Source organism: Protopterus annectens, chromosome 14.part0 (genome assembly GCF_019279795.1).
Source record: "Protopterus annectens isolate FY-2018-M chromosome 14.part0, PAN1.0, whole genome shotgun sequence".
In the NCBI taxonomy this organism is placed as follows: domain Eukaryota; kingdom Metazoa; phylum Chordata; order Ceratodontiformes; family Protopteridae; genus Protopterus; species Protopterus annectens.
Window position 1 is genome coordinate 890,804,649 of NC_056748.1, and position 25,824 is coordinate 890,830,472.

Here is a 25,824-nt window from a genome sequence, read left to right on the forward strand (position 1 = left end):
GAAGAGAAAGTGTAATAAAGTACTTCCTAATGAGGTTCTTAGAGGTAGAGCACTGTAGGTTTAGAAGCTATTTAGTTCTTCCAAGTTGGTCACTAAGGACTCTCCACGTGGATAGCGCAGTTTGAGAAGCCTAGGTTTAGATTGCTCTTAAAATGAGATGTGAGATACCCTTTATGCGGCTTCTCAGTGCCACGTTAGCAGGATTGCGTATTGGTCAAATTTATGTAAACTACAGCAACCAGATTATATTGCTTTGCTTAAAAAACATAGAAGTCTCTTATCGTATGCACCAAAAGTTCTATAGAATCTCACTTTGAAGTACAGTAATGCTACACTGCTAAGGTTAGCACTCCAACACATTGGAGAATAAACGTGCACCATTAATATAAAATTCTCTTAGCATATGCCCCAAAAGTTCTACAGAAGCTCACTTTGAATTACACTAATGCTACACTGCTAAGGCTGGCACTCTAACACATTGGCGAATAAACGTGCACCATTAATGGGAGACACCTAAAAATAACCTTTCAAGGGAGTGTAGTAAAAAGTTAAGTATTCATATATGAATCTACACCAAAAAAAAAATTAAACATATGTTACCATGAAAGCCTCACTTCCTTCTTAAACAGTACATACTACTCAACAATAAGGCAATAGTTCAGTACTTACATTAGCCAGGATGCTGGTCCAGGAACACACAGCAGCTGGGGGCAGTTCTATAAAGGAAATGTCAGCCTGGGACAGCATGTATTTATGGTAAAAGTGGAGGATGTGAGGTAGGAGGGTGGGGGAAGGAGAGATGGGGAAAGTGGAGGATGTGAGGTAGGAGGGTGGGGGATGGAGAGATGAGGGCTGAGAACTAGGAGGGGCTAGTGCTACTAGAAATTGGATAGGCTGATAGGTGTATAGGTAAAATACCAGTGTGTAGAAGTATGATGTGAAGACAGGGGCAGAGAGAGGGGACAGTGAAGTAATCATGAGTCAAAGTCTTAGCTAGGTGGAGGAAGGGGAGGAGATGGTATAGGTTAAATAGGGAGAGAGACAAGAGAGGTAAGGAGCTGAAAAGGACAATCAGTTGAAGCATGGATTACAGTAGGTAGGTAACCCTAAATACTGGAATAAAGTTAAAAGAGTAGATAATAGAGCTATTTGGAGGGTGTGTGAGAGCTAACCATAAAAAGAAATAGATGTTATGGGCCACAGTTTAATAGCAAGTCTGTGGATAAACAGTATATAGCAAAGGTGTAGTACAGGCCAGGAGAAGGCTTCAAGGCCTGGAAGGGACAAGTCTGCCACATGGTGGCCCAAATTAATTTCCTGTAAGCAGGGTAAAAAAGGAGGGAGTTTAGGTTCCTAATGCAAGAAAAGGAGTAGTGGTTCCGAGTGTCTTTAAATGGTGGAAAAAGTAGATTAGTCTGGTTACAGAGTGGGGAGGGAGTAAAGCTGCTGGTTTTCCTGGCTAGCGCTTTATAACCACCTAGATCTAATAATAAGTTATAGGCTATACAGGCCGTGATAGTTTAGACATATACTTTCATGCTCCCTTTACTGAGAAAGTACAGGGATAGGCTGCTCAACTGTGGAGACTGAAGGGAATTTGGACAGGGTCTTTGTTCTTCAGGTTGTTAGTTTCTGTGTCCTAGAGCAGTGTACTCAGATTGGAGAGTTTCATGCTCTCTTTACTGAGAAAGTACAGAGATAGGTTGCTCAACTGTGGAGACAGAAGGGAGTTTGGACAGGGTCCTTGTTCTTCAGGTTGTTAGATTCTGTGTCCTAGAGCAGTGTACTCAGATTGGAGAGATTAGCCAGGACACTGGGCCAGGAACACACAGCAGCTGGGGGAAGTTCTATAAAGGACTATCATGTTATCATGATCATGTATCATGCTAGGAGGGGTGGTCATAACTACTAAGTAATGGAGCTAATTCTGTGAGGAATGACTATAGCTGATGGCTCTCAGGTGTGCTAGAATAATTGATACAAAAACCTGTTGAAGAGAGAAAGAACTAGCAAGATCTAAGGGAAAAACTGAAGGCAGACTGTCTGACACCTGTAATAGTTTACCTCAGCTGTGTAGTTATCAGCACCTTTGGCCAGTTGTCAGCCCAGTAAGCACTGTAGCACATGCGATAACTGCATAACAATATAGTACAAATAATTAGATAGGCACTGGCTCTAAAGTGTGTGTGTGTGTGTGTGTGTGTGTGTGTGTGTGTGTGTGTGTGTGTGTGTGTGTGTGTGTGATGCCATTTTGAGTTGTGTACCACCCTGTAAACTTCCCATCACCCTACTTTACTAGGCTTGCTGATGTCATTCACCTTAGAAGTACCTTGGGACTAGGTGAAATCATGTAAGCTCCATGGCACATCTGATAACTGTTTAACACTATAGTAGAAATCACTAGATAGGTAGGGGTTCTAATCTCAATGCTGGCAACTGTTTGTGTGAGAATCATATACTGTGTGGGTTATACCATTTTGAGTTGTGTACCACCATGTAAACTCCCATCACCCTACTTTACTAGGCCTGCTGCTGTCATTCTCTTTAGGAGTACCTTGGGACGAGATGACATTTTTTAAGCTCTGTGGCACATCTGAACCAAGTTAATAGTGTGCAAATGCCCAAAAGCACACTTGTAAAACAAGGGCACTTGTCATAGTGAAGGCAAAAGCACAATCCAGGAATGTATAAAACACTGTTTTAATCGATAGTCACCACAAAATACAGTTAAACGCTTTCATCATGTCAAGCATGACTTCATCAGAACAATTTACAATACTGACTTCCCTCTGTTTAAGTACTCACTCCCACCTATCAGATCACTTCAAACTTTTGATGTAATTAGTTAATTCTTTCAAAAATGTGCGAATAAAGACTAAAATCAAGTACACAAATAAAACCATTTGAATGTAAAATTCATAATTTTTTGCTCGTTTCTTTAAAAATGGCATTATACTGAACATTTCATTTAACCCGGATCCCATTGTGGCATTAGTTTTAATTTGCCACGTTATTTCCTTCATCTCTAATTTATTTTTCCAGTTCTTTATCCACAATTTCACAGATTCCAAAAAGAAAACCTGAACAATGGGGACTAGCTTTTAAATGTCGACTGAGGGCATTGTTATCATCCCCCTTCCTTATCACATACAAATGCTCGTAGAAACATCTACAGAAAACCCTCTCTGTCTTTCCTATATAGAAATATTTACACTCCTGGCATAAGGCTAAATAGATCACTCCCCTAGTATTACAGGTACCTGGTTTTAAATGTATTATATACCCTGCTTTTCCTAACTCAACAACTGGAGCTGTTAAAATATACAGTATTCACAACTACTGTTAGATATTATGAATATAAATATGCTGAAAGATAAAGCATAGAATAAAAAGTTTGCTTGAATATATGTATAGAGTTTAGCAATGTAAAATGTGCATTCATACTATATGTATAACAGACAGGCTTCTCTTCACAGCATCAAAAAGAAATGCCTAACAAAGCAATATTGGAAAGCAAGGATTATATGATTTTCTCATGTTTGCAGAACAAATATCTATTAACAGACATCCTTTTTTATAAATTCAGCAATATGTGATGTTTTTCCAGTAGGAACAGCTTATACAGATGTTTCCTTTCAGAATGGCATCCTCACATCAGCAAAAGTGCTTAAGTACAGCCAGCAAATGGGCTATAGTATATAAACAGTTCAAATCAATTGTGCAGGAGGGTGTAAATACCTACTAGAGGTAATATACAGTGAAAGCTTTATTTAGTAACCTAATAAAATAAATGTATAACCAAAGTGTTGGGCTGACACATTCTATTCTCACAGCATAGGGCAGGAAAACAGTGCTGAAGTACTACAGGGGGAGGGGCACTTTCTCAGTTTTACACTGACTGTATAAGCAGCACTGCACAAGGGTTTGAAATAAAGCTACAGAAAACATAAACAACAAGGGTCTGAAATAAAGCTACAGAAAAAATATACAACAAGGGTCTGAAATAAAGCTACAGAAAAAATAAACAACAAGGGTCTGAAATAAAGCTACATAAAAATAAATAATAAGGGTCTAAAATAAAGCTACAGGAAAAAATATCTCATTTCTTCTTGACAATACTCATTTAGGGAGAGGAAAAAAACAGGTATTAGTGTATTAGAAATACTGGTAAACTGGATTAAACCTGACAGGATAAGATATTTTACAAGTTGTTAATAGCTATCATAATGGTTATTATTGTATTGTTTAGAATTAAATTGTATTTACAACCTGTTAAACTGTAAAGCTATACAAGAGATAGTTTAAAAAAAACAAGAGATGATTTAAAATTGATAAAGCTATACAAGACAGAATAAAGATATGCAAAATGCATAAATGTTTCTAATAGCAAGAATGGTCACTATTTCAATATGTTTTTGACAAAACAATGTTGGTATAAGAAAGCATGAATATTTTAATTGCTGAGTATGTTGTTTAAAATAACAGGACATATGAATTTGGTATCAATTCCACTAGATATTTCTAGAGAGACAAACATTTTCCAAGATTTTCCTCAATATTAATGTTATTAAATTTGTAAGATTAGACTAAATGTACTTTACAGTCTTTGTATGTACAAATGTAGAAAATTTCAGTACAAATGATAGTTTTTGTATGTACAAATGCAGAAAAATTCAGTACAAATGAAATTAATGTCTAGTAATGAATATGTGTGAAAAAACATATTTAAAGAAAACAATGGGTCCAGGATACCTACTAGATTTAAATGCATAAATAGCAAATAGTCTGTGTAAATACATACTGATCAGGATACATTGTAATAAGTTCAAAAGTAATTTGTCAAGTTGTAATATCACTGGTTTTACCCCAGTAAAATAATTGCTTTCAAATAGTTATTATCTAAGCCCAGTTCAGTACTTTACCAAGATGTTAATGGGCAGTTCAAAGACATGACCACAATGTTATGGTTAAAATGACATTGAAATTGTGTGTTTTCAGTAGTGTATAAATGCTTGCAGTAGCACATAGTTATTGTCTCTTATAGTTAATTCAACAGTTGCAAAGAGTTAATGAAACAATTCTAAGTCATAAATTAAATTCTGTGATTGCAAAATAGTAAATTAATCAAGTAAAATTAAAACAGACACAGCTCATAACTGATAACATATTTTCACAGAATGGTCTGCAAAAGAAAAGGTTGCCAAATACATTCAGGTTTGGTAGTAATACATGTTTTCATTGTATTAACTATGTAAAATTGCATTTTGACTTGTATCAAAAAAGACTAAAGGTTTTATATAATGTGTTTTTATATAGAATGTTTTGAGTATGTTTAAAAACAGAGGGAATTGTTAGATATTATGAATATAAATATGCTGAAAGATAAAGCATAGAATAAAAAGTTTGCTTGAATATATGTATAGAGTTTAGCAATGTAAAATGTGCATTCATGCTATATGTATAACAGACAGGCTTCTCTTCACAGCATCAAAAAGAAATGCCTAACAAAGCAATATTGGAAAGCAAGGATTATATGATTTTCTCATGTTTGCAGAACAAATATCTATTAACAGACATCCTTTTTTATAAATTCAGCAATACGTGATGTTTTTCCAGTAGGAACAGCTTATACAGATGTTTCCTTTCAGAATGGCATCCTCACATCAGCAAAAGTGCTTAAATCACAAAAGGACAATAGAAAAGTCTAAAAACAGACATTATGTGACTTCCCAGGAAATGTGTGCATGACTAGCTTTGTATTTAGCAATTGTAGTAATTCAGTTATGTGAGAGAAGGACAGAGAGAGGTATTTTGTAGAAGTCATCATTCATATCTGTAATGAAGGAAAACTTTGTAAATATATGCTACAAATCTGACAGACTACGTGTGGTTTGTTATAAAATAAGTTATCTGTAACTGTGCTTATAGCTGCAAAATATATTTCTTTATCAGTGTGCAATTTGAAAGGCTTGGCGCTTTAAACAGACTACAGATTTAGTCATGATGTGTCTCTGATTCAGCAGTAAACAGCACAGCAAGACTGTGTGTTTTAAGAAGACTTCAAATCCCACAGCAAGCAAGCAGTAAGCAGAGAGCAGCTCAATATAATTTTTCAACTACCACATTTTCCCATTCCTTTAACAGTTTTAAAAATAACAGGATGCTCCAACAAAAATTTTATATTGAAGTCGGTTTTAAAGACAAAATGTGGCTCATTACCCAGGACCTCCAAAAGACCCTCTTTGCCTTTAAACACAACCCAATTCTTTTTCATAATTTCCTTGATCCTTCCTGAAGTCTTATGTCAGCACCATAGATGTTTTGAACTGATCCATACCTTCCCTCCTTGGGCAAACTCCCAGAGTCGAATCAGTCCCCAGTAATGGAATATATCTATATCCCCAGGAATCCATAACCTGGGCACAGAAATCATATACCAAATTGGTAGGGTACCCTCTTTCCAAAAAGAAGGTTACCAATGTCCCCATTTCCCTCTCTAGAATATCTTTTTCAGAACACTTTCTAGCCATCCTCACCATCTGGCCTTTTACTATGTTCATTTTTACATACATAGGATGACAACTATTGAACTGTAAGTAATCATTCAAAAAAGTTGGTTTTCCAAAGATTTTGGATGTGAATTTACCATTAATAATGTCATTGGTTAGTGTCACATCTAAATAATTAATAGAAGTCACTTCAAATACACTAGTGAATTTAAAATAGTCACATACATTATTCAAATAACTAATAAATTCATTGTGTTTACCTTTGATCTTCCACATAATAAATACATCAGTAATAAGTACAAATGTGGTTGATGTAATCTATCTTTTCCACTATGACCATACCCCCTCCCTTGTCCAGTTTCATAAACCTTAAATTAGAGTTTCCCCTAAACTGGTTTAATAAAGTATTTTCCTCTTTGGTCAAATTATAATGTCTTGCCTTATTCTTTAGTATAGTTTCATATATCTCTTGTGGTCAGAAAGCAGTTTCCAATTCACCAGGATCGACAAATTTTCGTTTGAGAGAATGGATTAACAACGAGGTGTCCTTTTCAAAAAACAAAAAAGGTACTGATTTTAATCTTGATAAAAAACTGTACGACTTGGAGTCCAAGTTAGTGAAGGTGCAGAACCTTCAATGTGACAATGTGTACTTGAACGAAAGTATAAAAAAACTGTAGAGTACCTAAAGGACTGATAATTTTTCATTTTCCAAATGGAATTTTAGAAAGGCAGCCTGAATGTACTGAACTGTTACAAATGTTCGATAGACACAGCTGTGAGTTACTGGAATTTATAATTAAAGTCAACAACAACAAAATTAAAGAAATGAAGTTGGAAACTGATGGGTTAAAAGAAACTGTTATACAAGATTTACAATTTCAAATGTACGGAAACAAGTATGATGAAATGTTTATCAAGGTTGAACAGTTAGCTGAAATTAACAAAAAGAGGAAACAAAAAAAGTTAAAAAGGGATGAGGTGGAATATAAAAACAAGATAGCTTACCCCTTGCCTAAATCTTACTTAATTAAAAAAGAAGACTCCAACTCAGGAGGGGTTGACATGACATGTTCTCGTAACAGTGGTTCCAGGGAATACGTTCTCTACCCTGAGTAAGAGGAAGAGTATCCAGTATTAAGGAGATCAGAGAGGTTACAAAACAAAAATACCAATTACAGAAATAATGTTTTTTTTAGAACCAAAGGGTAGAGCAAGGGCGAAGACATGTCCGAACAATTTCCGTCAGTGGCGGAACAACAGCTCCCGGTAGCCTCTAATGAAATTATTTCCTCTTTTGATGGTGTACTGTTGAACTACCAGGGTTTGAACATATTTAATTATGCTAACATTGAGGTGAACAAAAATGTATTCTCCTTATTTAAAAAAGGAATACAATTTGTTCCTTCCAGGAAGCCAGATGTGGTTAAGACAATCACAGAGCTTAAACTATATACTAGAAAATTAAATTTGCAATACTTGTTCAAAGATAATATCTATGACAGTAGGGAGAAGGAGGGATTTAAAAAGAAGAGTTGTTTTAACCCACCTATGCACCCTACTATAGCTATATATGACCAATTATGTTCCCAAGAGATATAAGAAACTACATTAAAGAATAAGGCAAGACATTATAATTTGACCAAAGAGGAAAATACTTTATTAAACCAGTTTAGGGCAAACTCTAATTTAAGGTTTATGACAAGGGAGGGGGTATGGTCATAGTGGAAAAAATAAATTACGTCAACCACATTTGTACTATGTTACAGGATGGAGGGAAATATGAATTGGTGTCTAGAAATGAGATAAATATAGCTCATAGGAAGAATCAAATGTTATTAGAAGAGTCTTTGTTGCAGGGTGTTATTAATGAACCAACATTTGAATTTTTGAGGAATGACTACCCCACAGTACCAACTATATTCGGGATACCTAAAACCCATAAAAACATTTTGGATCCCCCATACCGGTTAATTATTACCTCCCAAAATAGTACCACATACTCGTTAGGGGTCTTTGTGGGTAGAATGGTTAGGTTAACATTGAGACCAATAGAACATTTAATTTTAGATTCTTGGGACTTTCTCTCTAGGCTAAAACAATGATTCTATGGGGATGAAGTGTGCTTTTCCACAGTAGATGTGGTAGACTTATTTTCCTCTATACCTCCTCGTGAAGGGTTAAACTATGTTTTCTTAGCCCTGAGGGAATTGACTACCCTAAACAACACTATGACTAATTTTATTATGTTATTAATGGAAACTATACTTATGAAAAATTACTTCATATTTGAAGGAGAGTATTACAGGCAAATCAAGGGGCTAGCAATGGGGATTAGTTGCTCCCCCTTATATGCCAATTTAGTCATGTACATGTGGGAAAAGGAACACGTGCTATCTAGTACATACTTAAACTATTGGACTCTATATTTTAGATTTTTGGATGATGTATTTATTATGTGGAAGATCAAAGGTAAACATGATGAATTTATTAGTTATTTGAATAATGTATGTGACTATTTCAAATTCACTAGTGTATTTGACGTGACTTCTATTAATTATTTAGATGTGACACTAACCAAGGACATTATCAATGGTGAATTCACATCCAAAATCTTTAGAAAACCAACTTTTTTGAATGATTACTTACAGTTCAATAGTTGTCATCCTATGTATGTAAAAAAGAACATAGTAAAAGGCCAGATGGTAAGGATGGCTAGAATGTGTTCCGAAAAAGATATTCTAGAGAAGGAAATGGGGACATTGGTAACCTTCTTTTTGGAAAGAGGGTACCGTACCAATTTGGTATATGATTTCTGTACCCAGGTTATGGATTCCTGGGGATCTAGATATATTCCATTACTGGGGACTGATTCGACTCTGGGAGTTTGCCCAAGGAGGGAAGGTATGGATTAGTTCAAAAGGTCTATGGTGCTGACATATGGAGAGACTACAGGAAGGATCAAGGAAATTATGAAAAAGAACTGGGTTGTGTTTAAAGGCAAAGAGGGTCTTTTGGAGGTCCTGGGAAATGAGCCACATTTTGTCTTTAAAACCGACTTCAATATAAAATTTTTGTTGGAGCAAAGGAATGGGAAAATGTGGTAGTTGTGAATACTGTAAGTATATTTTAACAGCTCCAGTTGTGGAGTTAGGAAATACAAGATATATAATACATTTAAAACCAGGTACCTGTAATACTAGTACAGTTATCTATTTAGCCTTATGCCAGGAGTGTAAATATTTCTATATTGGAAAGACAGAGGGTTTTCTGTAGATGTATCTACAAACATTTGTATGCGATAAGGAAGGGGGACAATAACAATGCCCTCAGTTGACATTTAAAAGCTAGTTCCCATTGTTCAGGTTTTCTTTTTGGAATCTGTGAAATTGTGGATAAAGACCTGGAGGGGAACTGGAAAAATAAATTAGAGATGAAGGAAATAACGTGGCAAATTACAATAATGCCACAATGGGATCCGGCTAAAATGAAATATTCAGTATAATGCCATTTTTAAAGAAACGAGCAGAAAAATTATGAATTTTACATTCAAATGGTTTTATTTGTGTACTTGATTTTAGTCTTTATTCACACATTTTTGAAAGAATGAACTAATTACTTCAAAAGTTTGAAGTGATCTGATAGGTGGGAGTGAGTATTTAAACAGAGAAAGTCAGTATTGTAAATTGTTCTGATGAAGTCATGCTTGACATGATGAAAGCGCTTAACTGTATTTTGTGGTGACTATCCATTAAAACAGCGTTTTAGATGTCCCTGGATTGTGTTTTTGCCTTCACTATGACAAGTGTCCTCTGTGGCACATCTGATAACTGCATAGCACTATAGTAGTAATAACTAGATAGGTAGAGATTCTAATCTCCATGCTGGCAAGTGTGTGTGTGTGTGTGTGTGTGTGTGTGTGTGTGTGTGTGTGTGTGTGTGTGTGTGTGTGTGTGTGTGTGTGTGTGTTTGGGTTAAGATCATATCCGGTTTGGCTAATACCATTTTGATGTGTATACCATCTACACCTGTTTACCACCTCCTGATGACATTTCTTTATATAGCGTGGTAACAGCATCTGCCTCACATGCAGCATGTTAAAGCATTGTTCAGGCCATACCAGTCCTCTGTAGAGATGTCTATGGAATATCCACGTTTGTAACCTATATGTAGTCTGTTTCCCTTAACAATGCCCATGTATGAGATATTGTTGCCAAATTGGCCACAGTGAGTATAGTGTCACACATACCAGCATCAGATATCATACCTGACTGAAACATCATGCTGATAAAACTTCTGCTGCACTATCACTTGTCCAGGCTTGTAGGAGCAATACATGCCTCCACATGCTGTTTCTGGTGGGTTATCTCACCATCCATGAAGGCATTCAGAACATTACGTATTGTAAGAGGTAGTGTGTTATGTGCATGCAAATAACCCATGTGGGGGCATGTCATATGTGTGTAGTACTACAGTACATCAAAGTAAAAATGTAGGTTTACTAATCTGTCTGTTGCCAACTGTGTTTGTGTTACTGTATGCACATCCCCTGTGTCAGTCCTTACTGTGTGTATGCAAAGGATATACCATTTTGTCTCCCTGTTCCACCCGGTTAACTCAGGAATACATACTACAAACCTGTCATACAAAGTATCATGCATGCCCTCACCAACTGCATCGGGATTGAGTGTATGGGAAAGAAATGGCAGGGCCAACAGGTGTTGACAGGTGAATCTGTTGCAGTTAATGTAATGGCTATGCTTGTTAGGAACCTGCTGACAGTACTACAGTAACCTGTTCTGTTTGTCTGAGCCTGCGGTACTACACAATACTGAGGTGACATATCTGAAGGCTACCTGTATATGACAAAGGGTATATATACAAGGTCACATTTTCTGACAACAGTGTCCCTCACACACTGTTGCATGCATACACACCTGGTACATGTACATATAAAGCTGTACCTTGCCTATGACATGGTCAGTGTATTCCCACTCTGCCATACTGCCTCTTGGGAATGCCTGCAAGAACACAGCCTGCAGACACACAGACACCTGTAACACAACCAGAATACAGCATGTCAGACTACATTCAGTCTGTGGTACTAATAGCAATAATGCATCCTGGCTACTAAGGTACATACACCTGTATGTGTACCAATAACAAATACAAGCAGATAGCACCTTACATAGTATTACATAGCTACACTTACTATATTCACCCTGTGCGTCAGATGTATATTAGCATGTCCCTGCATCAATGTTATGGATGACAGGGATGTGGCACAGGTATCATCATATGCACAGGGTGTGGTGTGGGTTTGTCAGAGGCCTAGGCAGGGCTATATTGTTGAAATAATCTGTGTGTGTTTGGAGGGGTATCCACTAGATGGGCTGTGCAGAGGTGCTGTGTGTGTCTGGAGATGACCTGCCTGTGATACAGATGTGTGTGTGTATGTGTGCACACAGTCACACCATGTGGCTGCCCTACACAGGGGTATGTTGGACAGCTGTGGACCGTACATGGCAGGGTATCCAGTTCACCGTCTCCGGCCATGGACATGGGAACTGGTCTTGCCAGGGGTATCACTGGCACCACCAGGCCCAAGGTCAGATGCAGTACTGCTTCCTTATGGTGACTGCTGTCTGCTGGATCCATGCTCCTGACGAGACCGGCCAGGACCACATGCCTATGGCCTGCTCTAGTGTGATGTGGTCAGCAACCCCCCTTTGATAGGCTGGCATCACTGCCACTATGGGAGTGTGAAGGTGCATGGCCCTGTAGACTCTTAGCTGTTGTTGGTGCTGACCTACATCCACATGGCTGATGCCCATCTCCCACCACATGCTCTAGCACAGACATGCCATGGTCGAGGATTGCCAAGGTCAAACCCCACCATCTATTCATGACCTCAGTATTTTGACGTGTGGCATCAACAAGGTTATGTATGTCACCCTGAGTATATGGTGTGGTGTTCACTACATGCCTGTGCATCCATGACAGCCTGAAACATGCATCTGGTGACACCTGCTGTGGTACTTGCCACACCGGCTTGATGAGCAGCAGTCCTCCTGTGAGCACCCCTGTCCATCTGCCTGTGTGGGACCTCGCCTGCATTCTGGCTATGGCCAGTGTCTACACTCACACCTGCCATAGACACCACACTAGCCTGTTCCATGCCACCACCTGCCAACTGTCGATCATCTGTGGCCACTGGTGATGGGATATGTGTGGGCATTGTCACTGTGTATGGGGATGCTGTGGACAAGAGTGGGATGCCAACCAATGGCACAAATTCAGCCCCTGACAACCCCACCTGTACCTTACTATTCCTATCATCATTGTCAGAGTCTGGAGAGACAATGACATCAGTTTTCAAGTGGGAGGGACCCCGAATTCCATCGCCACCTGTCAGAGGAAGATAACATTTATTTATTTATTTATTTGCAGTTGGTTAACCAGGATAGTCCATTGGGCCAATAAGAACCCGTTTTCAATGGAGTCCTGGGGAGAAAAACTCCAAAACAAAGGTTACAAACGATTACAGCAGTTTACAATTTCAATTATTTGTAGGTTCAAGACAAAACAAAGATTAAGCAGTTACAATACAATTTTTAGGTTTCATTTTGTAGAAAACAAAGATTTACATATGTACATTCATACCTACACTTTGAGGTTGGCTGGGACACACACGCACAAATGCACCCACACACACACACACACACACACACACACACACACACACACACACACACTTACAGGTGAGGTGGCACATATCTGTTACACAGACCTCACATTACCCAAATGGTGACATGCATGACACACAGCCCTCAACATCTTGCATTGCAGCCAATTTTACTACATGTAACTAACAATATAGAGCTCTGGAATATGTGAGTAGTCTTAGTAGGTGATAGCCTTTCCCCAGCACAGACTGCAGCAATGTACACATCGTTGCTGTTCACCTATATAACACAGTGGCAAGTACTACAGAACATACCTCACAACTGTACAGATGCTTGCAGGATGTGTAGATGTCTGGATCATATGTTTGCTCTGTTTCCCATAACCCCTGTGTTTGTCCGATACATAACTGGGATGATCTGAGGAGTTATATCACTGATTAATGACATACATTAGAGTTTCAGACCTCCAAACCAGCGGTAAATGTATGGTCACACAATTCCTGTTATACCACCAACCTTGTAAGCTTATAGTGGATATGATAAGTGTACACAACCCTGTTAACATGCCATGTTCTTGTAATATATAAGATGAGGCCACAATAATGCATTCAAATATATTACCCACCTTTCATGTGACATATGACCTGTGCAATCCAATTGATAAACAAATGTGTTACATGTAAAATATAATGAATGAAATATGTACAATATGGTGGTTGCATAAGTGTGCACACCCTTAAAATAATACTTTGTTGAAGCACCTTGTATGTGACTTACAGCATTCACTCTTCTTGGGAAAATGTCTTTCAGCATAGCACATCTTGACTTGGACTCTTCCTTGCAAAGGTCCCCCAACTCTGTCAGATTGCAAGGCAGCTCATGTGCACAGCCATCATTAGGTCACAGTGAGGTTTTGCTATCGGGTTTAGGTCTAGGCTCTGGCTGGGCCAATCAGTAACCATGAGTGTGTTCAGGTGGAGACATTCTTAGGTAGCTTTGCACGTATGCTTTGGGTCTTTGTCATGTTGAAGGCTGACACCCCTTCCCATCCTCAGCATTCTTGCAGACTCCTGATAGATGTGAGCCAGACATGAGTGTTATTTTGAACTGTTCAGAATTCCCACCACTGTGACTACAGGCCCAGTTCTGGCTTTAGAGCAGCATCCTCACAGCAGGCCAATGCCACCAGTGTGATTCACCATGAAGATGGTGGTCTTCAGGTGAAGAGAGGTGCTGCATGTGCACCACACGTACCATTTAGTATTGTGGCTGTGAGGTTAATCCCTAGCCTGATTACACTATAACAGATTTTTACACATGCCTTTGGGAGACTTGATGTGCTGTATTGCAAGTTGTAGCTATCCCTGGACGTTTTTTGGTGTGGGGAAATGCTTCCATCTTCTGACCCTACCCCATATGTCAGACTTATATAGAATATGGGAGCTTGTTCTCACATGTAGTACACAACACCAGTACTTGCAAGAGATTCCTGAAACACCCTCACTGTTGCTGTATGTCTACTGGCAGCCTCTCTGACCATGTTTGGACATATCTTTTCATCAGTTTTGGATGGATGTCAGGTTCTTTTCAACAGCACTGTTGTCCCATATTCAATTCACCTTTTGATGACTGTCTCCACTGTGTTCCATGGTGTATGCAATGCTGTGGTAATGTTGTTGTACCCTACTCCTGAGTGATATCTTTCAAATATTAGATCCCTTTGTTGCTTTGTAAGTTGCCTGCAAGCCATAACCTTTGCTGTTGCAGGCAACTGACCAAATGTCATGAATATCCTACTGGGACAGCAGACTGTTTGGTGTTACTCAGAGTTCCTTTATTTGATGGCAGGTGTGTACCCAAGCAGACTGAATGCTGTCAGTAAATCACAAGCTGTTGCAATATCTGAAGGGTGTGCACATGTATGCATCCAGCTTATTGTAAGGTTTGTGTACTCCATGTTTGGTGCCCAACAGATTGGTTGGTTTTATTGTTCATGTTATGGGTCACATTAAAGGCTGGAAAAGGTGTGGACTGACATATTGTAGTCTCAATTTGTATATATCACAAACACCTGGCATCTTAACAGGGGTGTGTACACTGTTTATATCCACTGTGTAAGAGTAATGTTTCACACATGTCCCTACCTTAGGCCATTTGTCCCCACATTTTGCTGGTATCTGTCCAGAAGTCTTGCACTGACAGGCTGCGAGGTATGCTACAGGAATGTTACATTCTCTTCAGATAGGCCCCTGTGTTTACCACTGTGATGCATTACAGTTAACCCCACCGCAACTGAACATGCACATAAAGCAGTACGGCTATGACTGACAGTTGTGTGCATGGTAAATTGCATGCCTTTCACATGCCTGGGGTATTGGCAAACCACAACAGAACAATTCCATACTCACCAGCTTCAGGCTACTGTCCCACATGCAGACCAGAGGGACCTAGGTAGTTGTGGGTGAGAGGTTGTGTCAGCAGACTCACATGTGGCAATGGTACAGGATGGATGCAGCATGTCTGCACATTTGTAGTACAACCCCCAATACTACACAATTTGCTGTCCTTCACCATAGATGTGCACTTCTGTGCATTAGAAAACCCCATCCACAACTGCAATCTGACCTGATGCATGCATGTAGATTCTCTACAGATACAAGCATGACTGCTACACTAGTCTTGTAATCTCCACTGGGGCCTTACCTGCACGCTCCTCATCCATTGTCTGGGTGCTACCCACCTCCAGCATGTGAGGGTCTGTACCCTGATTTTGTACTGGGATGGGTGCCCCAAGGTTGGTGAGGAGCTCCTCAGTGGGTGTCAGTATTGGCTGCATGGCTGGACCCCCACCTGTGGCTGTGCGGTCCCTGGCCACTGCAGCAGCCCTTTGCTGGGCATGGCATATGAGGTCGGTTGCACGATGCTGGACCTGCTCGTATGTACATGCGTACAGACTGACATCGTTTACCTCTTGGCCAAGATCCTCCTACAGGGTGGACCTCTCCCTCAGATGTTACTGGCTCTAGCTGTACATTATTGCATGGTACTGTAGTATGGCTTCGATGATAATGGTTGTCTCAGTCAATGAAAATATTGCCTTCACTGTTGCGACATTGCACCTGGAAGGCATAAACAGGGAAACACATCACAGGACCTCATACACTTGGCAACAGTATGTACAGAACCTGCACATGTACATTGAATACCAGTCGCCACCACTCACAACCACACCATTACCCCTGTAATCTATCAGCACAGTATCAGCTTGCATTGCACTCCTGGTCCTGATGTGTCATATTCCCCCCAATGAGGGCCAGTTAATTGCATAATCCTCTATTCGTCATTCAGGTCTGTGTAGACGGATGACATTGGCCATCTTCCATGTGGATGGGGTGTGGATGGTGTCGAGACTTGGTGTGACTGCAATGTGTAATGGAGCTGGCAGCACATGCGTGAGTTCTGTAAGATGTGAACAGGGATGTTGTCATGTCCCATGGATACTTATGTTTGTTGCCTTTCAGTAGGCAATATGTACCTGCTCACTGTTGATGAGGGGAGGGGTGCGGGTGCTGTGCTTATCCACCAATAGTGATGCTGAGCCAGGGGGATGATGTTTGCCCTAACCTTATCTGCAACAGGTTGGCTATAGCTATGTTGTGTGTGTGTGTGTGTGTGTGTGTGTGTGTGTGTGTGTGTGTGTGTGTGTGTGTGTGTGTGTGTATGTCATCTGATTGACCACCATTACAGGTTGGGTTGGTTTGTTGCCTCTGAGATTGCAGATATATGGGAAGATGGCCTTGTGATTGGCCTTGGTGGAAGTGTCCAATTCGTACTCATACTTAGCCTTACAGTAATCAACCTACGACCTTATATGCTTGTTCAGGCAACAGCTGACTTTATGACAGGTTGGTGCCTGCTCCTACTTTGTCCTGTACAGCCATTATAGGGACCAAGTCGGTGGTTTGTGTATTGCTGCCGCCCAATAAAGGGGATTACTCTACTTTGGTAGAGTCAGGTTTTACAAGTAAGGTATTGCTAAGTCCATACAGCTATGTAGGTGTTCATATAGCTGTTTGGAGTAGGCATGGACACAAAGTCATAACACAGTTAGACACCTCTCCAATTTCAAACCTGATAATCATGCTTATTGTAGTACCCATGGCTGTGTCAGGGCAATGCAACAACCAGTACCTGTATAAATGTTACTCTGTTGGATGTACAGTAACTATGATTATACATGTGTACAATGTGTACAGCTTAATTAACTGACAGTTTACATTCCATGTCTGTTGTTATGAGGCAGTCAGATATACCTATTCATACTGACATGTGCACAGGTAATACCTGATATACATTTCTGTTCTATGTCAGTATGGCACACTGTATTCACACTCTTGCTGCCCAGTCATCCCTCTCAACCTGTTAAAACAGGACATTTGTAGGACACCACACATGCATGTGGGGCAATGGGATAAAATTAGTGACACTGTCTTAATATTGCTGTAACACACTTGAGTCATTTGATAGCACAGTAGCATTTGCATTGACAGGCATACCCTGGAGGATGTACAACACTCATATGGTAGGAAGAGAGGAGAAAGGCCAGGAGTGTGGTAGTGAGGGTAAGAAATTTTAATGTTGGCAGTATGACTGGTATAGGGACAGAGCTAGCTGATATGATGGCTTTGGGAAGGTTGATATATTGTGTATGCAAGAGACCAGATGGAAGGGGAGTACAGCTAGATGTATGGGAGGCAGGTCACAATTGTGCTATCATGGTGTGGATGGGAGGAGAAAGGGGGTAAGGGTTATCCTGAAGGAACAGTATGCCAAGAGTGTTTTCTGAGGGTGAAATGAGTGTTTGACAGAGTGATGTTTATGAAGCTGGAAACTGATAGTGTAATGATGACTGTTAGTGCATATGATACACAAGTTGGTTGTGCAATGGATGAGAAAGAGAAATGTGAGGTCAGTTGGATGATGTGGTAATGACTGTACCCAAGGGTGACAGAGTGGTAATTGCAGCAGATTTCAATGTGCATGCTGGTAAAGGGAACAGAGGAGATGAGGAAGTGATAGGTATGTATGGTGTTAAGCAAAGGAATGCAGACGGTGAGATGGTAGTGGATTTTGCAAAAAGGATGGACATAGCTGTGGTGAATATGTACTATAACATGAGGGAGGAGAATAGGGTGACATACAAGAGTGGAAGAAGATGCACACAGGTGGAATATATCCAATGTAGGAGGGCCAGTTAGAAGGAGATTGGAGACTGTAAAGTGGTGACAGGGGAAAGTGTATAAAGGCAGCATAGAATGTTGGTCTGTAAAAGGATGTTGGTGATCAAGAAGAGGAGTAGTGTGAGGGCAGTACCAAGGATCAAATGGTGGGAACTGTAAAAGGTTGATTGTGAGGTGGAGTTCAGGGAAGAGTAAAGATAGGCACTGGGTGGCAGTGACAATTTACCAAATATCTGGGTAAGTACAGCAGACCTAGTAAGGGAGATAGCTAGAAAGGTGCTTGGTGTGACATGTGGATGGAGGAAGGAGTACAAGGAGACCTGGTGGTGGACTGAGGAAGAACAGGACATTATACAGAGAAAGAGGATGGGGAAGAAGGAGTGGGATTGTCAGAGTGATGAGTAAAGTAGACAGGAGTATAAGGAGATGAGGTGCATGACAAAGAGAGAGGTGGCAAAAGCTAAGGATGAGCCATATGAAGAGTTGTATGGCAGGTTCAACACTAAGAAGGGATGAAAGGACTTGTACTGACTGACTAGACAGAGGGACTGAGCTAGGAAATATGTGCAGCAGATAACGGTGCTAAAGGGTAATGAGGGATACGTAATGACAAGTGAAGGGAGTGTGTTGAGCAGATGGATAGAGTACTTTGAGAGACTAATGAATGAAGAGAATGAGAGAGAGAAGGTGGGATGATGTGGGTATGGTGAATCAGAAAGTACAACGGCTTACCAAGAAGGAAGTAAGGATAGCTATGAAGAGGATGAATACTGGAAAGCCTGTTGGTCCACATGACATACCTGTGGAAGCCTGAAAGTGTTTAGGGGAAATGGCAGTAGTGTTTTTAACCAGATTGTTTAATGATATCTTGGAAAGTGAGACGTTGAATGAGGAGTGGAGAGAAAGTGTTTGGGTACCATTTTAAGAATAGGGTTGATGTGCAGATCTGTAGTAACTACAGAGGGATAATATTGATCAGTCACAGTATGAAGTTATAGGAAAGAGTAGTGGCAGCTAGGTTAAGCAGGGAGGTGATGAGTAGTGGTCAGCACTATGGTGTCCTGCCAGGAAAGAGCACTACAAATGTGATGTTTGCTCTGAGAGTGTTGATGGAGAAGTAAAGATGAGGTCAGGAGTTGCTTTATGTCTTTCTGGACTTAGGGAGGGCATATGACAGAGTGCCTATAGAGGAGTTGTGGCAGAGATTTATGTAAGAGTGGTACAGGATATGTACAAGGGTGGTGTGACAGTGGTGACAGTGACAGATGAGTTTAAGGTGGAGGTGGGATGACATCAGGGATCAGCTGTGAGCTCTTTCTTATTTGCAATGGTGATGGACAGGTTGATAGACAAGATCATACAGGTGTCCCTGTTGACTATGATGTTTGCAGATGACATTGTGAACTGTATTGAGAGTAGGGAACAGATTTCTGAGAACCTGGAGAGGTGGGAATATGCTGTAGAAAGGAGAGGAATGAAGGTCAGCAGAACTATGGCAGAATATCTGTATGTGAATGAGAGGGAGGATAGCAGAATGTTGGGGGTGCAGGGAATAGAGATGGCAATGGCAGATGTGTTGGAATGATTGGGATTAACATTTCAGAGTAATGATGACTGTAGTGGACAGGTGAAGAGAGTACAAGCAGGATGGGGTGGGTGGAAAAGAGTGTCAGGAATGATTTTTGTCAGATAAGTACCAGTAAATTTGAAAGGGAAGGTCCACAAGAGGGTTGTGAGACCAGCTATGTTATATGGGTTGGAGACAGTGGCATTGACAAAATGACAGGAGTCAGAGCTGGATGTGTTAGAGTTACAGATGTTAGGATTTGCACTTGGTGTGATGAGGGTGCACAGGATTAGCAATGTGAATATGAGAGGATCAGCCCATGTTGGACGGTTTTGAGACAAAGCTGGAGAGGCAAGATTACATCGGTTTGGACATGTGCTGATGAGGGATGCTGATTGTATTGGGAAAAGGATGGTAAGGATTTAGCTGCCAGGTCAGAGGAAAAGAGGAAGGCCTCAGATAAGGTTGTGGAAGTTGTGAGAGAGGACATGCAGGTGGTTGGTGTGACAAAGCAAGATGCAGAGGACAGGCAGAAATGGCAACAGAGGATCCGCTGTGGCAACCCCTAATGGGAACAGCCAGAGGAAAAAGAATGAGATGTTGCAATGTCAGTCTTCACAGATTTGTCAAGGATTTGCCAGACATAACACAACTCTATGAGAAAATAACTACAAATATGAGGCACACATCTGGTCAGTTTGCATAACACTGGACAGTTGCATGGTATGAGCTCAGGATATCACATGCAGTTCAACACACACATCTGCAACAGTACTTTACTATGCAAATACCATGTATAGGTCTCTCATATTTCTGAGACAAACAAGTATATTATAGTTGTATTCACAAGTAAGATATGGATATGTATGGCATCCCAGTAGCTTGCCTAGCATTGTCACAGTCAGTATTGTTCAACGCACACTCCAGTAGTATTCATATGTCAGCCATCCTTTCCTGGGGAGACTCAGGGGCCTGACCTATGATGTATGCCACTGCAGACAGACCCAGATGCTATGACCATTGGTTATGATCAGCAATATATCAGTACAGCAAGTCTTGTTGAGACATATATGTTAAACGTCCTATTTCCCAATCTTACATTTCCCCTACTGCAGTCCATTACATGCTTTCTTGTTTGACATACCCTTTTTTCCAGTGTAGGTGGTTATAGCCTGCTGTTTTTTTTTCACTGTTTCTCTCTCTCTCTCTCATGGATGTAGGGTGTACTTCTGTTTTGCATAGGCAGCAGCTTGCCTTTTGTGGGTAATGCTCATGAGCAGCTGATGGCCTGTGCATGAATTGGTGCCCCCCACTTGCTAATTGCATGCAGAACAGCTATGTTGTTATTCGTATAACCAATGGCATGGCAACACACTCCTATAATTGAGTACTTCATGTGGTCATTGGCCCTTTTCCTTGCCAGTGAGAAGGAATTTATGGAGGTATGTGAACAACAACATCACAGAGGGTATTTGGAACTATCTCTTACAACCAAAACTGTGGAGACAGGCCAACAAAATGAGGGAGAATGTTCCAGACATAGGGACAGAATGTAAGTATTGCTATTATACATTTTGATTAATGCTAGTCTAACAGGGTTTGTGTGGTCATGGAGTTTCTGCGTGATTTTAACTCCGACAGTGTAATGTGTTCTGACATAACTCTCAACTGTAGGGCTATCTGTAGAATGGCCAGAGTTTGGACTCCTTTGTTTGGTGTGTTCCTCAGACATTTTTTGACTTTAAAAAATCAGTAGCATACTCTGAGGATTGCAGTCAGTAACTACTAACATCCATTTGTGTTTCTGACCACAAATCTCTCAGAAAAGATATGTTACAACTAACCCTGTTACACCAGCAACTTTCTCAGTTTATAACAGCAATATTTCAAATATGCCCCTGTTTTGGGCCTCTGTCCTACAATTATGTCAGGCTTTGTCCAGATATCATGCACTAAGAGGTTGACAAGTGTGGTATATGATTATTTAGTGACTAGATTCCTGATATCATCCAAGTGATGTATCAGACTGCCAGACATGTTATGTGGAAGAGGCCTTATATTTGAGGAGAAAGCCTGGATATTCTGTGGGACTCTGTACAGTTGAGAGGTCTGTGTATTTCTGGAAATTGTTGAAAGACTGTCAGGATTGTGTAGCAGTGTAGTGCGTCAATGTTATTTGGCCTGTGTAGGGAGGGGGTGAATGTATGTGTTGTGGCTCCTTTTCTATCTGCCTGTGCATACTGCTCCTGTGTCTGGTGATCTGTCAACTGTATATGTTTGTAGGGGCAGACTGAGACATATCTCATACCATGGTCAGGCATAATACTACACTGTCAATTGTGCCAGTATATGTAGGGGTAGTGTGTGAGTGGAAAACATGTTGAGATGTTTTTGTTCACACAGTCCTTATACTTTACTGTTCCTTTACTGACCGGTATGTCACTGTGATTGTGGTGGAATTGGTTGTGGGTATGCACTTTCAAACTGGTGTCTGTTTTTCAGTGCTTTTACATCCTTGTAGTGCCTGATATATTTGCCAATACATGTGTAATTCCCCCTAGTGGCTTTGGGTTAGGGTTGGGTCAGTCTGACTGTAGTTTGAACAGTGCTTGGTGACATGTTTAGCAGCTGAGTGTAGTTTCCCTAATGTGATGTTATGTCCAGATATTTACAGGATGTGCTGTTGCCTAGCCCCCATAAGTGTTGTGTATTTCTGACACATCAGTGGGATGATGTGAGGATTTTAGTTACTAACTAGTGAGAAGTAATTGAGTGTTGGACTTGTGCTATTTCAGTCAATATATGTTAGGAGAGACATGAGGTTGTTACTGAAGCAAGTGTGTCAGCTTATCTACTCCAGTATTTCAGATATGTCCCTATTTTCATCCCTTTCTCACCCCCCCCCACTTTGTCAGGCATGGTCCAGATTTGTGGCACTAATGGGTTCTGAGCCTACATCTTGACTGTCTGGATTGTTGCAGTATGTCCAAGTTTATTGCTCATATTTCTGGTCTGTTCTACAAATTCATTATTATTATATCCCTGGTAAATCACTGTGATGATCTGCAGATTTCTGACAGTAAATGATGACATATTTCAGTTTCAGAACTCACATCCTTCCAAACATGTATGCTGAAACAAACCTTGTCACTCTGGCAACATTCTACATTTATAAGAGCAATATTTAAAATATGTCCATAGTTTGGGCCCATTGTCCCCCATTTGGACAGCCTTTGGATACATTACTTGCACTAACAGGTTGAGAGGTATGGTTGTGAGGTATGACTCAGGTTGAAAGGTATGGTTGTGAGGTATGACTCCACTACATGCTGTATGTGTGTGTGTGTGGGTGTGTGTATGGGTCTACTTTACATGATCAACATTCCAAAATGTCGAAGACCATATGGCCGAGACCATATGGTCGGCATTTCAAATGTCAGACATGTAAATAAAAAAAACCCCCGACAAACACTTACCTGAACACTGCTAACAGGGGGCCAAGCCTCCCTGCACCCCCTGTGGGGGTTCTGCCCCCACACCCCCTGTAACTTAAATATACCAACTCTGAGATTGAACTACAGTGTGAAAGATGGTAATCTTGCCATTCCGCACTGTACGGAAATGCCAGTTCCGCATGGTCGGCATTTCAAATGTTGATCATATGGTCTTGGCCATATGGTCTTCGACATTTTGGAATGTTGGTCATGTAAAGAGGACCCATATATATATATATATATATATATATATATATATATATATATATATATATATATATATATATATATATACACACACACACACATATATATATATATATATATATATATATATATATTTTTTTTACTATGTACATATATATATATATATATATATATATATATATATATATATATATATATACACACACACACACACACACACACACACACACACACACATATATATATATATATATATATATATATATATATATATAGTTTTATATATATGTATATATTTTATGTGTATATCTCTATTTATATTATGTATATATTTTTCCATATATGGGCATGTTTTCGTTGAAGGTTGGGAGTCGAGCTGACAACTTGGCACCGTAAAAACCTACTGCCAATAATTAGCAGACCGGAGCTCTACTGTGGCGACCCCTAACCAGGAAAAGCCGAAAGACAAACAACATATATTTTTCCATATATATGCATCTCCATACATATATACATGTGTATATATATATAAATACAAAACCTGACTGAGTCTATGGAATTTTTCCCTACTGTTGAATGACTCTACTGCATGATATGTTTGAAAAAGCATCAGCAGTCGTTACAACTCAAATGTTGTAGTGATACATTGCACTGACTATGGTGTACAGGGCCCTGGGTTTGAGACTTGGCAGGGCTGATTATTGTGTTGCTAGGCAGAACAGTGTCTAATGGAAACAGAGTGATTAAAGCAGTTTTAAACAGTTGTAAGCAGGTTTGCGTGGGTTTGCATGGCGTTAAGCTATGCCAACACACGGTTAAACGTATAGATGCTTAATCTGTATTGGCTTTACTTAGCGACATTTACCAGTGCACACATCTGCTTAGCTGAGCTACCTGCTGTTTAGCATTCATGTTTGAGCAATGATTAAACCTGCTAAGCATAGCTGAGCATTGCTAACCATTGCTCACAGTTCATTCTTATAAAATATATTTTATATATTTTTCTATATATATTATATTATAATATTATATCCTTATAATATTATTATAATATCATACTATATTATATTTTGATATATATTTTTTATATATCTGTTATAACATGTAAAATGTGCTTTAATTAGAGTGGCAAGGGGTGTAACTATACTGTATGGGACACATCTATATATGGGTTGTTTCACATTTTATATGCACTCACACTTCCATTTTACACCAGCTACACTACCCTGGATGACAAAAATAACTTACCACATATTTTAATATGAAAATATTACTTTTAGCACTGCTTTCCCTTGTAAAATTGGATTGCCTGTTGTAGTACTCAAACCATGTATGGCTGCATGCCAAGCTGGGGCTCTGACCACTGCACTACCTTGGTTTGGGGATTTGAGCTGCATATTTTTATTTATCTTCTATTGCATATTAATATTATGTTATTATATTAAATGGAGAGTATTGAGGTTTTCAGCCATGTCATTGAGGACTACTGTCATGACATAATGGCATACATTTTGGTTTCAGATATGTATCCTTCAGAACATTCATGCTAATGCATAACCTGTTTTCTATCAACTTTCTGTCTGTCCTACATGCATATGGAATGACACCGGTGCTCAGGCTGTAGTTGATTACACTGCAGAATGGGTCTGATAGCCCATGCCTGTGTTCATGTAGGATGCAGCCAGGAATGGTATCAGGCCTATGGAGACCTCTATGTGTTGCCTTTGAGAGGGCATTACAGACCTGCTTCCTGATCATGAGTGGAGGGGGGCAGGTGCTGTACATGCACATGTGTACTTATGGGGAGACAGGGGGAGTGAAGTTTACACTTCACCTGTCTGCAGCCAGTTGCCTATATCTATGGCATATGTGTATGTGGTGTTATTGATCACCACTACAGAGCAGATATGTGTGTTGCCTCTGGAAGTGTGGGCACATGACTGGAATGCCTACTGATTGGCCTTGGTGGATGTATCCAGCTTGCACTCAAAGACAGCCTTAGTGTACATCACCTGTGACCTTATTTGTTTGTGCAGAACAAGGTGACATGGCTGCCAATGAAGCACATGTTCCTTCTTGGCCCATCCTGCGATTATTTCCACCTATGATGTTACTTCTGTA